Source organism: Zingiber officinale, chromosome 1B (assembly GCF_018446385.1).
Source record: "Zingiber officinale cultivar Zhangliang chromosome 1B, Zo_v1.1, whole genome shotgun sequence".
In the NCBI taxonomy this organism is placed as follows: domain Eukaryota; kingdom Viridiplantae; phylum Streptophyta; class Magnoliopsida; order Zingiberales; family Zingiberaceae; genus Zingiber; species Zingiber officinale.
In genome coordinates, this window is record NC_055986.1 from 82,147,274 (window position 1) to 82,163,718 (window position 16,445).

The following is a 16,445-nucleotide window of genomic DNA, read 5'->3' on the forward strand; positions in this document are numbered from 1 at the left end:
GTTGTGATATATTATTAGAGATTTTTCTCTTTAATAGATAGCGAATATGAGAATGCTAATTCTCAAAATAGATTTTTAATATATTTTTTTAATTTATTTTACTGTTCGATAAAAAGTTGTCGTACATTAACGAAAAATTTGGATGAAAAATTTTGAAGAGCGAGACTTGGATTAAAAAAAAAACAAATCTAAGACACGTTTTTTTTATATAAATGCTCAATGAAAGAGATTGTTCATATCATTAAACACGTTTCTTGTACACGTTTCTTTTACCCTTGTAATTCACCCATCGACAAGATAAATAAATATTCAATGATTAAATAATAAAAAAAATTATATTTAATATTTCAATCCACAAAGTCCATATATAGGATTAATAAGCATTTATCCTTCAAAACAATAGCAAAAATGCTTCAATTGCTAATATAAAATCAATGAAAATATTTCAAATTCAATAGATAACTAAACGTGCTAACATTAAATATTTTTTTTTTAAATTCCATCGAATTGTTATCTGAATTTGATAGTTAGAGAGTTCTACAGTCACTTTCATGTGCATTTAATGAGAACTTGTATGTTGTTACATAATATCTATCAAGATAGTTATCATCTAGAAAATAATTTTAATTTAATATATGGTTCTTCGATATAAGTATTATTAAACATTAGTATTTAATATATTGACTACTTGTGTATAGTCAATAATTTAGGCTCACGTGATCTCCAATAGTTCAAGATATTATACTTTGGATGACGTTGGTAAAATTTTAGATATGATGTTAAAAGTATTCAATAGAAGTCATTAGTAAATTACTCTTAGAAGTTATAGTAATAAAAATATTTTACAATAGCATTTTACATAGAACTATCGTTAAAATTATCGGATATAAGCAATTACAAGATTGTTTCTAATAGTTATATTAAAAAGAGATGCTTTATAAATTGACGTAAAAATATGCAATAGGTACAATTTCAAAAACAATCCTAAAATAATAGAGCAATAAAAGTAGTTTATAGTAGCAGTTTACACATGCTGTTAAATATATTTAATATGAGCGGTTTGTAAATTGCTCTTAGAAGTTAGAGCAATAGAAATGGTTAATCGTAGTGTTTGACACATAATCGTCATTAAAAGTATCCAATATTAATAATTTCAAGATTATTTCTAATAGTTATATTAATAAGAGCAGTTTACAATAGTGGTTTATGTAAATTAGCGCTAAAACTATGCAATAAATGTACTTTGAAAACTAATTCTAAAACATCAACGTAATAGAAGCGGTTTGTAGCAGTACTTAACACAAACTTCTATTAAAAGAATTCAATATAAGCAGTTTGAAAATTGCTCCTAGAAGTTAGAGCAATAGAAATGGTTAATAACAGCATTTGACATAGAACCGCTATTAAAAGTATTCAATATCAGTAATTTCAAGATTGTCTTTCATAGTTGTATCATTAAGGGCAGTTTACAACAAAGCTGTGATATCGCTTGTAGGATCGAGACATGTGAGAGGGGGTGAATCACGTGTATTTTAAAACTTGTTTCTTTTTCAACACTTAAAAGAGAAGTTAAGTGCAAAGTGTACAGTGGATAAACAGAAACAAAAGAACACAAATAAGATGAACACAGAAGTCACTTGGTTCGGAGTCTTTGGTGACTCCTACTCCAAGACCCATGATCTCTCGGATCGTTCAACGAGCAATCCACTATAAATCTTTTCCAGAACTACCAAAAGAGGAAATTGAATATAAGTACAAAAAATAAGAAAGTGTAATAGTCTACACTTTCCTTTTACAAGTATGAAAGATATACAAGAATATTAAATCGTTACCAATACTATGGAATATGAATGGGCTCGTGTGCCGATGTTAGTTTACAACAGTGGTCAGATGTTTCAGAGTTATAGCATAGAGCAGAGCATAGTCGAAGCAGCAGAAGAGTCGTTGAATCTTGTAGAAGGGATGGATTCATTGTGCTTCTCGGCCACTTCTTTTAAAGAGTGTTTGAGAGGACGTCCAAGCTTATCAACGGCCCCTCCAACCTAAGTTTAATTCCTTAAACCCCGGTCATGATAAACAACACTTCGACTTCTATCCACTTGAGGGTGTCTTCCAAGCGCTCCAAGGCACCTCCAAGCACGCATCAGGGGCACCTCTAGTGCACTCCAAGGCGTCTCCCAGCAACGCAAACTTTATCTCCTTGAGGGCACCTCCAACAGGTTCAGGGTGCCTCCGAGCCTACTCCGAGACACCTCCAATCAGCTCTGAGGTGCCTCAGACATTGTTCAACTGAGGTTAATTTTTACTACTTTAGTCCTACAAAATAAAGTACAACTTGTAAAATAAAGTTAGCACAATAATAAAATAATATTATTAATTAAATCATATCTTTTCAAAATCAGGATTTAGTCATGGTTTCAATTTAAGTTTCCAAAATAGACCAAAGATGGACTAGCTCCTAAAGTCATAACTTAGGACTCATCCTTACTGGATCACTCTCCTCAGTGACTTACCTTAATTACCATGTAGAATTACTTGACTCTCTTTTGACCTACTAGATCTTCCCACCAATTGTCAGATCCGTAGAACCAACTAGACTTCGGCTAGCTATCAAGTCCTGCGAACCCAGCTAGACTTTCCACCAGATATCAAGTCACTCCTTGACCTATCGGAAGATCACACGAGCTATCAGGTCCAATATACCTAACTAGATTTTAATCTGGTGTTAGGTCCTCTAGACCCATCAAATCATGTACACTTGGTAACAAATTTAGATCACACACCATACCTAACTTTAATCCATTTATTATTTATTAAAACTTAGGTTTAACCATTGGTACTAACTAAACCAACAATTCTAAGTTAAAATGTACTACTATAGCTAAAATGATATGAATTGACATAAATTTCACAACAAGAGAAAATATCTCTTCAAAATCAATACTATCTTGTTGAGTATATCCTTTACCAACTAGACGACTTTGTATTGATTAATCGATCCATCACCTTTCTTCTTAATTTTGATAATCCACTTATTCCCAATAACCTTTTGGCCTGGAAAAAGATCGACTAATATCTAAACTTAATTCTTTTGCATAGACTTCATTTCTTCATCTATTATAACTTTCCACTTTTCTTTAATTGGGAATCTTAAGACTTCCATAACTATTTAAGATTTTTCATTGTCAACTAGAAGAACCATTAATGTCTCATTCTCAATATCAAATATTTTTTGAGTAATCATCTTACAACTATTTTTTTGTAGGTTTAACTATTAAGAAATCATTTCATTAATGGATAAATCACTCCCACTGAGTTGACTAGATTCAGACTTCCCTTGTGATACCTATTTCGTTGATAAAGCACTATCCTCCTCAAATAATATATGGAATACTTTTATCAACGTCATCTTTTGTTGGAAACTCAGTTTTAAGAAAAATTACATTTCTCGACTCTATTTTAGAAATTGATACATCTTATTGCACCAATGAAAACATAACCCTTGGAGGTATGAGTATACCTTAGAATGATAAACTTTTTATCTCTGGGTCCTAATTTTTCATATTTGTGAGTATCATCATAAACATAGGTAGCTGACCCCAAATCTCTCAGATTACTTAAATCTGATTTTCTACCTGGCCAATGTTCATATGGACTAGATGAAATAGATTTAAAAGATACTCGGTTAAGTATATAGGTTGTTGCTAATAATGCATCTCCCTAATAGAAAATGGGCAAATTAGTTTTGAGCCATCATAAGTCTAACCATATCAAGAAGAGTTTAATTTTTTTTTAGTAACCCCATTTTACTGTAGAGTTCGTAGGATTGTCATCTGCCAAATAATTCTTTTATTATTATAAATTGTCTTGAACTAATCAGACAAATATTCACTCCCACGGTTAGTACACAAGGTTTTAACTTTATGATTAATTGATTCTCAACTTCATTTAAATAACGTTTGAATCAATCTAATGCTTCAGATTTATAAGAAATCAAATACACATAATCAAAATACGTGAAGTCATCAATAAATGTAATAAAATAGGAACCTCCATGTCTAGCCTTTACATTTATCAAACTATAAATATATGAATTAATTAATTGTAATAGAGATTCATCTCTAATAGCCTTATTAAATGGTTTCCTAGTTGTTTTTTCATCAAGACTAAGATAATCTTAAGATAATCTTAGCATATGTGTCTAATGGACCCTCTTTAGCTAATCTATTTATTCATTTTTATTCGATATGTCATAATCTAGCATATCAAACTTCATCATTAACTTCAGTATCACTAATAAGAGCAATGTTTGAAAAATAACCATCAATTCCATAATTATTATCCAAATCTATATCAAGAACCATGAAACTATTTGTTAAAAAATTATATCCAATTAATACAGAGTTAATTTGAAGTTCTACACGCCGGTTGTAAAAGTTTATACAATATCTCAAATCAAGAAGACAATTAATAGAAATTAAATTTTGTCAAATCTCAGCAGCATAAAGGACATCATGTAGAAACAACGTACGTCTACCACATAGGTTGAGTTTGTAAGTGTCAACTCCTTTGACTTTAATTCTTGCATTGTTTCCCACATATATCTATTTATTACTAGCTAGTACATGACGATACTCAACGAATTTAGGTAGCTTATGAGATACTAGGTTTATTACTTCTGAATCTATAATTCACAAAGGATAAGAATCAGTTAACAATATTGTATTAACAACATAATGCTCATGAATGGAAGTTAAACATAGAGCTACCTTTTTTGGCTCAAAACATTGCCAAGCGAAGTGACCCTTCTTGGCACAGTTAAAGAAAGTCAGTTTACTTTTAAGTTTCTCTCGATACTTCTTCCCTTCGAATTTCTTATTGTTTGGGCCAAGTCCTGTAGCAGCAAAATACCAGCTCCCTTTGATGTATGTAAGGGCTGAAGATAGGAGAGATCAGTTATCACTTCCGGAAGGCCCAATTACAAGACTACGGGCAAAGCGCTTCAAGGAAGCACTAAATGGGCTAATTAAAAAATATTGGTAGGACTATGAGCAAGGAGAGACTAAGATAATCCCAACTACTAGTCGTGGCCTAATCCACATAATCGGACATAACCATCCATGACTGGCTGTGCTTAACGGAAGAATGCTAATAAGCATGGGAACTCGTTCATGCATGAAGACTTAAGTATTTTAGATTGTTTAATGAAGCATGCGACTTGGGACTCTAATTATGCATGCATTTATTTTTTTTTGGGTTCCTAGATTGCTTGCATGAGACATGCAACATTGGAACTCTAATTGTGAATGCACTTATCTTGTATTTTTCCTTGTTCACTCCCATTATATAAGGGAGGGGCATCTTAGTATGAAGCAACTTACTTTTTGGTGAGATTGTGTGCTCTCTTAGTTCTTGAAAGGACTTTCTGAACTTATCGAGTTTACTCTCATGACGTTCAATCCATCGAAACTTATCACCCCGGGTGTGGTGTTTCTTTCCTTCGCAGGCTTGGTTCGTGTCAGTTCTAGGTTACGGGTCAAGACTCACACTCTTGTCATTTAGTTCTTGGGGTTCTATCCACCTTTATCTCGGGTTCCATCACATTTGTTGGTGGGGTTCGTATCATCTGGTATCAGAGCTTCAGTTCCAAGGCAATTGCAAATCTATACTCTCATGGCGTTCAATCCATCGAAACTTATCACCCCGGGTGTGGTGTTTCTTTCCTTCGCAGGCTTGGTTCATGCCAGTTCTAGGTTACGGGTCAAGACTCACACTCTTGTCATTTAGTTCTTGGGGTTTTATCCACCTTTATCTATCACATTTGTTGGTGGGGTTCGTATCATCTGGTATCAGAGCTTCGGTTCCAAGGCAATTGCAAATCTATCTTTACTTGTTGTTCAGCTAAAAGAAAAAAAAATCATGGGGGAGAGCGCAACGAAAAGACAAAAAAAAAAATTAAGAAGAAAGCGCAGAAAAAAAAAGCTGCTTGTGTGAATCGAAGTAAATTGTCTTCAACAATTCTTTTCTTGTTTCCCTTATTCTCAAACTTCTACTCTTTCATTTTCTCTTAAAATTCTGTCATCATAAGTTTCGATGGTATCTTTTGAATTGCTACGTGATATTCTGATTTGTTCTAGAGTTTGATCAAGAACTGAGAGATATCATCAATTGTAAGCTACCACCCAAATGTGAGTTGAGTGCTTGTGAGGTTTTCTTTCATTTTGCAGCCATGTCCAACAACCAGGAGGATGGAGCAAATAAGGGGGCTAGGCCACTTCCGAACCTGCAATTACAAGCATTGATGGGGGAGATGCAGCGGATGATGAGGGCGGAATTAGAATCTATCCATGAGAGGTTGGATCGGGTGGAGGATGGGACACCAAGAAGACATCAACAAGACCGTATTACTAGACCACAACGAAGACATGCCCAAGGGATTGATGTCGAAGAAGATGAAGAGGTTATTGTGGAAGACTTTTATGAGCAAAACTACAATCGGGGCAGGATTAGATATCGAGGAGATAGAATCGGAACTAGAATAAATAATGATTTAGGAGGGATTAAGATGAAAATTCCAACCTTCCAAGGAAGAAATGACCCAGAAGCTTACTTGGAATGGGAAACTAAGATGGAAATGGTGTTTGATTGTCATGAATTCTCAGAGTTTAAAAAGGTGAAGTTAGCTGCCATTGAATTCACTGATTATGCTATTGTTTGGTGTGATCAAGTGGTGATGACTCGAAGAAGGAATAGAGAGCAACCTGTGTCCACTTGGGAGGAGATGAAAGTGCTCATGAGAAGGAAATTTGTACCCAACAATTATTATAGAAGCTTATATCAGCGACTTTAAAGGTTATCTCAAGAGTCCAAAAGTGTGGATGAATATTTCAAGGAGATGGAGTTGTCTATGATCCGAGCTAATATCGATGAAGATCGGGAAGCCACCATGGCCAGGTTTTTACATGGTTTAAATCCAGAAATTGCTGATATTGTTGAATTGCAACATTATGTTGAGCTGTCAGATATGGTCCACCAAGCACAAAAAGTGGAAGAACAACTCAAGAGGAGAGGATTGGCTAGGAAGGGACAACCAATGACTACTCACGACACATGGCAGACGTCTCCAAGAAAGGAGGAACAACCTCAAAATAAGTCAAAGTTTGAACCCTTCAAGAAGCCCAAACCCACACCATCTACTACTCAAGGTAACCGCGAGCCCATTTCCTCCAAAACTCGTGATATCAAGTGTTTTAAATGTCAAGGGCATGGCCATATAGCTAGTCAATGTGTGAACAAAAGGGTGATGGTAATAAACGCCCAAGGTGAACTTGAGTCAGAAGATGAGGATGAAATAGTTGAAGGAGTGCTACAAAAAGAGGATAGTGATGATGAACAACATGCTGTTATTGGAGACTTATTGGTGGCCCGACGAGTTCTCAATCTACAAGCTAAGGAGGAAGAAGGTAATCAAAGGGAGAATTTGTTTCATACCCGTTGCTTTGTCAATAACAAGATTTGCAGTGTTATTATTGATGGGGGGAGTTGCACCAATGTGGCAAGTACTGATTTGGTGGAGAAATTATCACTACCAACTCGGAAACATTCGCGGCCTTATCGACTTCCGTGGCTAAACGATTGCGGAGAAATCAAGGTAACAAAACAAGTCTTGGTAGCAATCTCCATTGGCAAATATGAAGATGAGCTATTGTGTGACGTGGTTCCTATGCATGCATGCCATCTACTGTTAGGAAGACCTTGGCAATTCGATCGAAAGATAACACATGATGGCCTCACAAATAGGTATAGTTTTACTTTGAAAGGACAACCTATTATTCTTGCACCGTTGACTCCAAGACAAGTTATGGAGGACCAGTTGAGACTACAAAAAGCAAATGAAAAGAAGAAAGAAAAAGAAATTGAGAAAAAAAAATTGAGAAAAAAGAAGTCGAGGAAAAGAAAAATGAAAGGAAATAGACAAAAGAAGTGGGCAAGGAAAAAAAAGAAGAGAGAAAGAAAAATAGCTTTTATGCAAAAAAAAATGAGATCAAAGGAGCTTTGTTTTCAAATCAGCTGCCCCTTATCCTTTTGTATAAGGAGGCACTCCTGAGCACTAACGACCTTAACAGTTCTTTGCCTAGTGTTATTGTTTCTCTCTTAAAGGAATTCGAGGTGGTCTTTCCTGAAGAGGTTTCGCATGGTTTACCTCCAATTAGAGGAATTGAGCACCAAATTGACTTCATACTCGGTGCATCCATTCCAAATCGACCTGCCTATAGAATCAATCCGGAGGATGCAAAGGAACTTTAGAGGCAAGTTAATGAATTATTAGAAAAGGGGTATATTCGAGAAAGCATGAGCCCTTGCGCTGTGCCTGTGTTACTCATTCCCAAGAAGGATATAACATAAAGGATGTGTGTGGATTGTCGAGCCATCAACAACATCACGGTAAAGTATCACCATCTAATTCCTAGGATTGATGATATACTTGATGAATTGCATGGTTCTTGTGTGTTCATAAAAATTGATCTTAGGAGTGGATATCATCAGATTAGGATGAAGGAAGGTGATGAATGGAAAACTGGTTTTAAAACCAAGCATAACTTATATGAATGCTTAGTAATGCCTTTTGACTTAACTAATGCTCCTAGCACTTTTATGTGTTTGATGAACCATGTTTTGCGTGCTTTCTTAGGAAAATTTGTAGTTGTGCATTTTGATGATATTTTGATTTATAGCAGAAGCTTAGAAGAACATGTTACACATTTAAGGTTAGTTTTGAGTGTGCTAAAAGAAGAAAAGCTTTTTGCTAACCTCGTTAAATGCTCCTTTTGTACAAAGAAAGTCATGTTTCTTGGTTTTGTTGTTAGTACTAAAGGCGTTGAGATGGATGAAGAAAATGTGAAAGCAATCCAAGAGTGGCCAACGCCGACAACAATTAGCCAAGTGAGGAGTTTCCATGGTTTGGCCAGCTTCTATCAACGGTTTGTTCGTAATTTTAGCAATATTACAGTACCTCTTACTAAAGTCATCAAGAAAAATGAGTCATTCAAGTGAGGAGAGGAGCAAGAGAGGGCCTTCAATATTTTGAAAGAAAAGCTAAGTTCTGCTCCTTTACTAATTCTACCAGATTTTTCTAAAACATTTGAAATTGAATGTGATGCTTCTGGTGTTGGTATAGGTGTTGTGCTTATACAAGAGATGAAACCCATTTCTTACTTCAGTGAGAAGTTGAGTGGAGTCACTCTTAACTATCCCACATATGACAAGGAGATGTATCCATTGGTGAGAGCATTGGAGACATGGCAACATTACCTATGGCCAAAAGAATTCGTGATTCACACAGATCATCAATCTCTAAAGCATTTGAAGAGCCAACATAAGTTGAACCGACGCCATGCTAAATGGATAAAATTCATTGAGATATTTCCTTATGTGATCAAATACAAGCAAGGAAAGGAGAACGTAGTTGTTGATGCACTATCTCGAAGGTATGCTTTACTGTTCACTTTAGATACAAAGTTACTTGGATTTGAATATATCAAGGATTTATATACTAACGATACTGATTTTTCTGATGTGTTCAAAGCATGCGATAATGTTGCATTTGGTAAGTTCTATAGGCATGATGGGTTTTTATTTCGTGAAAATAGATTATGTGTGCCTATGTGTTTGTTACGTGAATTATTTACTAGGGAAGCTCATGGTGGTGGTTTGATAGGTCATTTTAGCGTTACTAAGACTTTAGGGGTTTTACAAGATCATTTCTTTTGGCCTCATATGAAACGTGACGTGGAAAGAATCTGTGAGAAGTGCATCACTTGCAAACAAGCTAAATCTAAATTGAAACTCCATGGCTTGTATACCCCTTTGCCTATACCTAGTGAACCTTGGACTGATATTTCAATGGACTTTGTTTTGAGATTACCCCAGACCAAGAGGAGGAGAGATTCAATTTTTGTTGTGGTAGATAGATTCTCCAAAATGGCGCATTTCATTCCATGTCATAAAACCGATGATGCATCGCATATAGCTGAATTATTCTTTAAAGAGGTTATTAGGTTGCGTGGTATGCCTAGGGTCATTGTCTCTGATAGGGATGCAAAGTTTTTGAGTTATTTTTGGAAGACTTTGTGAGGCAAATTAGGAACTAAATTGTTGTTCTCTACTACTTCTCACCCCCAAACTGATGGGCAAACTGAAGTGGTCAATCGAACCTTGTCCTTTTTACTTCGTGCGGTCATTAACAAGAATTTGAGAATGTCTACCTCATGTTGAATTTTCTTACAATAGGAGCATACATTATGCGACAAAATTTTCTCCATTTGAAATTGTTTATAGTTTCAATCCCTTGTCACCATTAGATTTTATTCCTTTAGCTGTAAGTGAGTACATAAACTTAGATGGTAAGAAGAAGGCCGAATTTGTAAAGAAGATTCATGAACAAGCACGACTGAATATTGAGAAAAGAACTTAGCAATACATACAATAAGCTAACAATGGGCGCAAGAAGATTGTGTTTGAACCAAGAGAATGGGTTTGGTTGCACCTCCGAAAGGAGCGATTTCCAGATAAACGTTGTTCTAAACTTCTACCTCGAGGTGATGTCCCATTTCAAGTATTAGAGCACATCAATGATAATGCCTACAAACTTGAACTACCAGGTGAGTATGGCGTACATTCTACTTTTAATGTTGTTGACTTATTCCCGTTTGATGTAGATGATGATTTGAGGACAAATCCTTTTCAAGAAGGGGAGAATGATGTATGCCCAAGGGCTGAAGATAGGAGAGATCAGTTATCACTTCCGGAAAGCCCAATTACAAGACTAAATGGGCTAATTAAAAAATATTGGGAGGACTATGAGCAAGGAGAGACCAAGATAATCCCAACTGCTAGTCGTGGCCTAATCCATGTAATCGAACATAACCATCCATGACTGACCGTGCTTAACGGAAGAACGTTAATAAGCATGGGAACTCGTTCATGCATGAAGACTTAAGTATTTTAGATTGTTTAATGAAGCATGTGACTTGGGACTCTAATTGTGCATGCATTTATTTTGTTTTGGGTTCCTAGATTACTTGCATGAGACATGCAACATTGGGACTCTAATTGTGAATGCACTTATCTTGTACTTTTTCTTATTCACTCCCATTATATAAGGGAGGGACATCTTAGTATTAAGCAACTTAGTTTTTGGTGAGATTGTGTGCTCTCTTAGTTCTTGAAAGGACTTTCTGAACTTATCGAGTTTACTCTCGTGGTGTTCAACCCATCAAAACTTATCACCCCGGGTGTGGCGTTTCTTTCCTTCGCGGGCTTGGTTTGTGCCAGTTCTAGGTTACGGGTCAAGACTCACACTCTTGTCATTTAGTTCTTGGGGTTCTATCCACCTTTGTCTCGGGTTCCATCACATTTGTTGATGGGGTTCGTATCACCCTTTCCCTTTCCCTTTCTCTTTCCCTTTCTTGAACCATTTTTTCTTAGTCTTGGACACAATAAAACATTCAGCTACAAAAGTTTGTTTAGAAATCCTTGTAGATTCAATTCTTACCTCCTCCAGTTCAACATGGTATGAGAGATCAACAAAATTCTTGATACTTTCACTGTGAGTTAGATTTTGTTTCATCGTCTCCCAAGAATCAGAAAGAGAATGGTTTACTCCTTGAACTTGTTGTTTATCAGTCAACTCATGACCAATAGCCTTTAACTCCTAAAATATGTTTGTCATTTCTCTCACATGTTGAGCCATGGTAACATTCGGGTGCTTCTTGTAGCTGATAAACTTAATAGTCAACTATCAAAGCTTGTTTATGTTGGTGCAATTAGCCTGCAGGGTTTTGATATTTGATAATGTACCTAAGTCTAGTCAATTTGACTAAGGATTGATCCAAATAGGACTTGTTTGGAAAAGAGAAGTCTAATTAGGACTAAATGACTAGCAAATGTGAGTCCTAACTGGAGGTTAGGTAGGTGAGAAGTCTACTAAATGTCTAGTCCTAACTGGAGGCTAGGCTAGGGTAAGTCCTAACTAAGGGTTAGACAAGTGAGAAGTCTACTAAGTGACTAGTTCTAACTGGAGGTTAGGTAAGGAGAAGTCCTAGTGAGTAAAGTCAGGTAGTGAAAGTCATAATGAGTGAAGCTAAGACCAATGAGTGAAGCTATATGGTGGAAGTCTTGGTGAGTGAAGTCAGACAGTGGAAGTCCTAGTGAGTAAACCTAGGCCCTAGTGAGTGAAGCTAGGTGGTGAAAGTCCTGGTGAGTGAAGCTAGGTAGTGAAAGTCCTAGTGAGTGAAGCTAGGTAGTGAAAGTTCTATTAAGTGAAGCTAGGTAGTAGAAAACCATAGAGGGAGGTAACTCTAGGCAATGAGAAGTCTTGGAGGAAGTGAACTTTAACACTGCTTCACCTTACTATTTTATATCTAACTCAGTGTTGTTAGTAAGTCTTAGTCGATCAGGTTGATCAAATACTAAGCAAGACTAGAGAAAGTCCAAATAATTATGGAGGATCAGATGTTTGGCAGGTAAGGTCAGGTAAATAACTAGAGGAGAGAGATCTAGTGAGATTGAGTTCCAGTGGGACTATAGGCGCTAATTCAACTTAGATCCATTTTGAAAATCTAAGTTGATACCAAGACTAGATCCTAGTCATGTCAGACAATATCTAATTCATAATTTTATTTAATGTGCTAACTCTATTTTGTATGTTATTTTTGTTATTGGACTAACTTGTTTTTGCAAGACTTAAATAAAAAAAGTTAATCTCAGATGCACAGTGCTCGAGGTGCCTCAGAGTTGATTGGAGGTGCCATGGATAGGATGGAGGCGCTCTCCCACAGATAAGTTTCGCAGATGAAGTTTCAACCGATGAAGGAGTCTTGGAGGTGATTGGAGGCACATTGGATATGATAGAGGCACCTCAGAGCTGTTGGAGGAGACTTCAAGAGGATAATGACCAATGCTTGTGATTGGATCAGCACCATTAGAGGCACCTCAAGGCATTTGAGCTAGGCGCCACCAATTACCTATAAAAGGCAGTCTCAGCCAGCAACTAATATACACCTTTTCTGCAAGCTTCCACAATCATCGATATCTTGCCACACCATCTTCATGCTAGTATTCTTCTATAACTCTGATACACCCAACTACTATAGATGGATCAACACTGATAACCAAGCGCAACCAAATTCTCATCTTCGTGTTGGGTAACATTTTCAATTAATTTAATTATTGCATAAGGAAGTGTAGGTTTGTTACACTTCTTTCATTTCTATATTCGATTGTGATTATTAGTGGATTACCCATCGAGAAAGGTCTAAAGGACTTAGGTCTTGGAGTAGGAGTCATCTAAGGCTCCGAACCAAGTAAATATCTCTGTGTTCTTTTCTTTCTTCAATTTCTTACTTATTTGTTTTCTATTGTGCACTTGTTTTAAAATCGAGAAAAAATAAGAGATTTTAAAATACACATAATTCACCCCCCCCCCCCTCTCATGTGCAATTGATCCTAAAGCTTATACTCACTCCACTATATTTCTGTCCAAGGGAAACTCACACAGCATCAGCTAATGGAAACTGTTCATACTCATACACTAGCTCATAAACTATAGAACAAATTAGTATACCCTTAGTAGTAGAATCTTTCATCTTATATGCCTTATAGGTATTAAGATCACATCTATGTGGTGTTGTTGGGCCATTAACAAGTTCTTTCACAACTTGATTGACAGTCTCAAAAACTTCTTGTTCGTATATTGAGATGTCATATTTTGTAATTATCCCGATTTAATTTTTCTCCTTTATTGAGTTCAACTATAATATTCTTAGTAGTCATAATCAAACATAAATAAACACAGTATTTAGTAATTCAGTGTAATCAGCAAGTGCATGATTATCATCAAGTAATAAAAATACTAATCCCCAATTGGACGATTCCACCTGCAATCTCCACGTATTGTCAAACATTGAAACATAAACATACAGACTCAGGCTTGAGCCAACTCAAGCCTAGTCAACCTTGACTCAGGGGATATTGCACCAACAGGAAATACAAATTTTGGCTTAATAGAAGTTCAATCAGATGTTTTTGATACTTCTTCCATTTACTCAATACTGTCTATAGTCGACCTTTAGCCAGTATCTTCACCTACTGACTACTCCTTAATCAACTCCTTTCTAGATCCTTATTATACCAATTTTTCTGCTGATGATTTAGATGACCCCATTTTCGACGAAACAAATCCAGAATTGAAGCAATTGAAGTTTGCGCTAGAGAATGGAAAGAAAGAGATCTATAGATATGAAGGAACCAATTTGGTAGAAGCAAAAGAAATTGCATACCTGGAGATCTTTGTCACTGTCGAACCTGGATATTAGTATTGAGGACCCAAGGGGGCGTTGGACTTTGGTCTACTTGTGTGCATCATCGATGAGATCCCCTGCAACGAGGATTAGATCTACATCGACAGAGATGACGACGAAGAACCCACGATGGTCTCACCTAGAGAGAAGAAAGTGAAAGAGATTTGGGGATTTGGAGCTCATTGAGGTTTGGCGGTGAGAAAAAAAAAGTGAAAGGGGATGGGGATGGTGATCAGTGATGAGATATAAATCCCTATATTATCTAGATTATTAATGGTGTGCACTCATGCTGTGTTATGAAAAAAGTTATTTTCAAAGGCATAATTTTAACGGTTCATAAAAGCACACTGTTAATATTTAATTTTAACATCATGCAATATGTGTTGTCAAAATTATATTTGACAGCGCATTTTTTTATACACTATTATTTATAAAAATATAATATTATTTGCAGTGTACTTAATTGGGTGTGTCGTAAAAACTATTAATAATGTCGTGTCTGATCATGCGTCGTTAATAATGTGGCGCAGAAAGTCATATTTATTGCAGTGGGGTATACCTTCTATACTCGAAAAGGCCCTGACCACCTTGATTTTAATTTCTTGGGGAAAAGCTTAAGCTCGAATTAAACAATAACACTGAGTGTCCTTCATTGAACTCTCTTTTTATAATATGCTTATCATGGCATCTCTTGGTGTAACGACCCGCCTTCTGGGCGCTAACTGTAAGGCCGATCGTCACAATAAGGCTAAACTATACTGTGTGGAAAGCTGGCTAATTAAAATTTTACTCTACTAAGGACGGATACAACTGATAAGAAAGGTCTAAAGACCTTCTTTGCTGGTGTACACATGCTAAGGAGGGGAAACTGAACATCCCAACTGAGCTAGGGACTAGAAACTAAACTTCCCAACTACCTACAGACCTGTCGATCGATCCACAGATCGATCGGAGCTGCGGTCGTTCTGTTCCCAACTGGATCGGTCGACAGACCGATCCAGGTGTGGCTGGATCGGTCGGCAGACCGATCCAGGTATGTCTGGATCGGTCGGCTGACCGATCCAGGCACCTGAAACTCTCCTGGAACGCTACTGTATCGTGCTGGATCAGTCGGCTGACCGATCCAGGAGGATATAGTAGCATACTGTATCTGTCTGGATCGGTCGACTGACCGATCCAGTGGCACTACCCAGGCCCTGATCGGTCTGGAGACCGATCAAAGTTCTGATTTCGCCCGGGAACTCTGATTTCAGCACTTTGGCGTGCCAAAACCTCACACAACAATTCTAACAAGGCTAGGGAAACACTCTAACAATGGCAACTAACATTCTCACATTATAAGAGAAGGGTTCTAAGCATAATAGAGTGCATAGCTAACTAATTCATAGTGATTAACAACTAGAGTGCAAATAACAAAATACTGTAAAGTTCTGATACTTAAGTAAAACTTGCTAAAATCCCTTAGAATCTTTTATTCCAGTTCCTGCCACACACATCTTGATCTGCATTGACCTCCAACCTCCGCTACTGGTCCACTTTTCCTTTACCTTTATCTGCAGTATAAGAAAAGTAGTATCTATAAGCTAAAAAGCTTAGTAAGAAACCATCTACCTCACAAAAACATGCAACGATGCAAATATGATTTTAAATCATGCTGTTTGAAACATATGCTGGGTATACTGAATAAACTAAGCATGGCATGACATATAAGCATACAATCATGGCATATCTAAAGCTGAACATAAAGTCATCATGCATATTCACAGGGAAAAACTAAGCTGATACTAAGAACTGAGCTACGCTAATACTGAGCTACGGCTAGAACTGTACTGAATTCATGAACTAATTTGTGAAAGGTTGAAAACCATATACATATAGTAAGTGAAAATACTAAACATGCTGCTGATGGGCCCGGCAACTGTACGTGCTATGCGCGCATCTCTAACTAGACCCGGGGTTGCAAGTCCCGAATTTAGTAGAGCTACTAGGTTATCTAAACTTAGGGACCGACTATGGGAGCCCAACCCAATGGATATCTAATCCAGTACAGTGCCCACTGAAAAGTAAAATACTGAGTATAGCTAA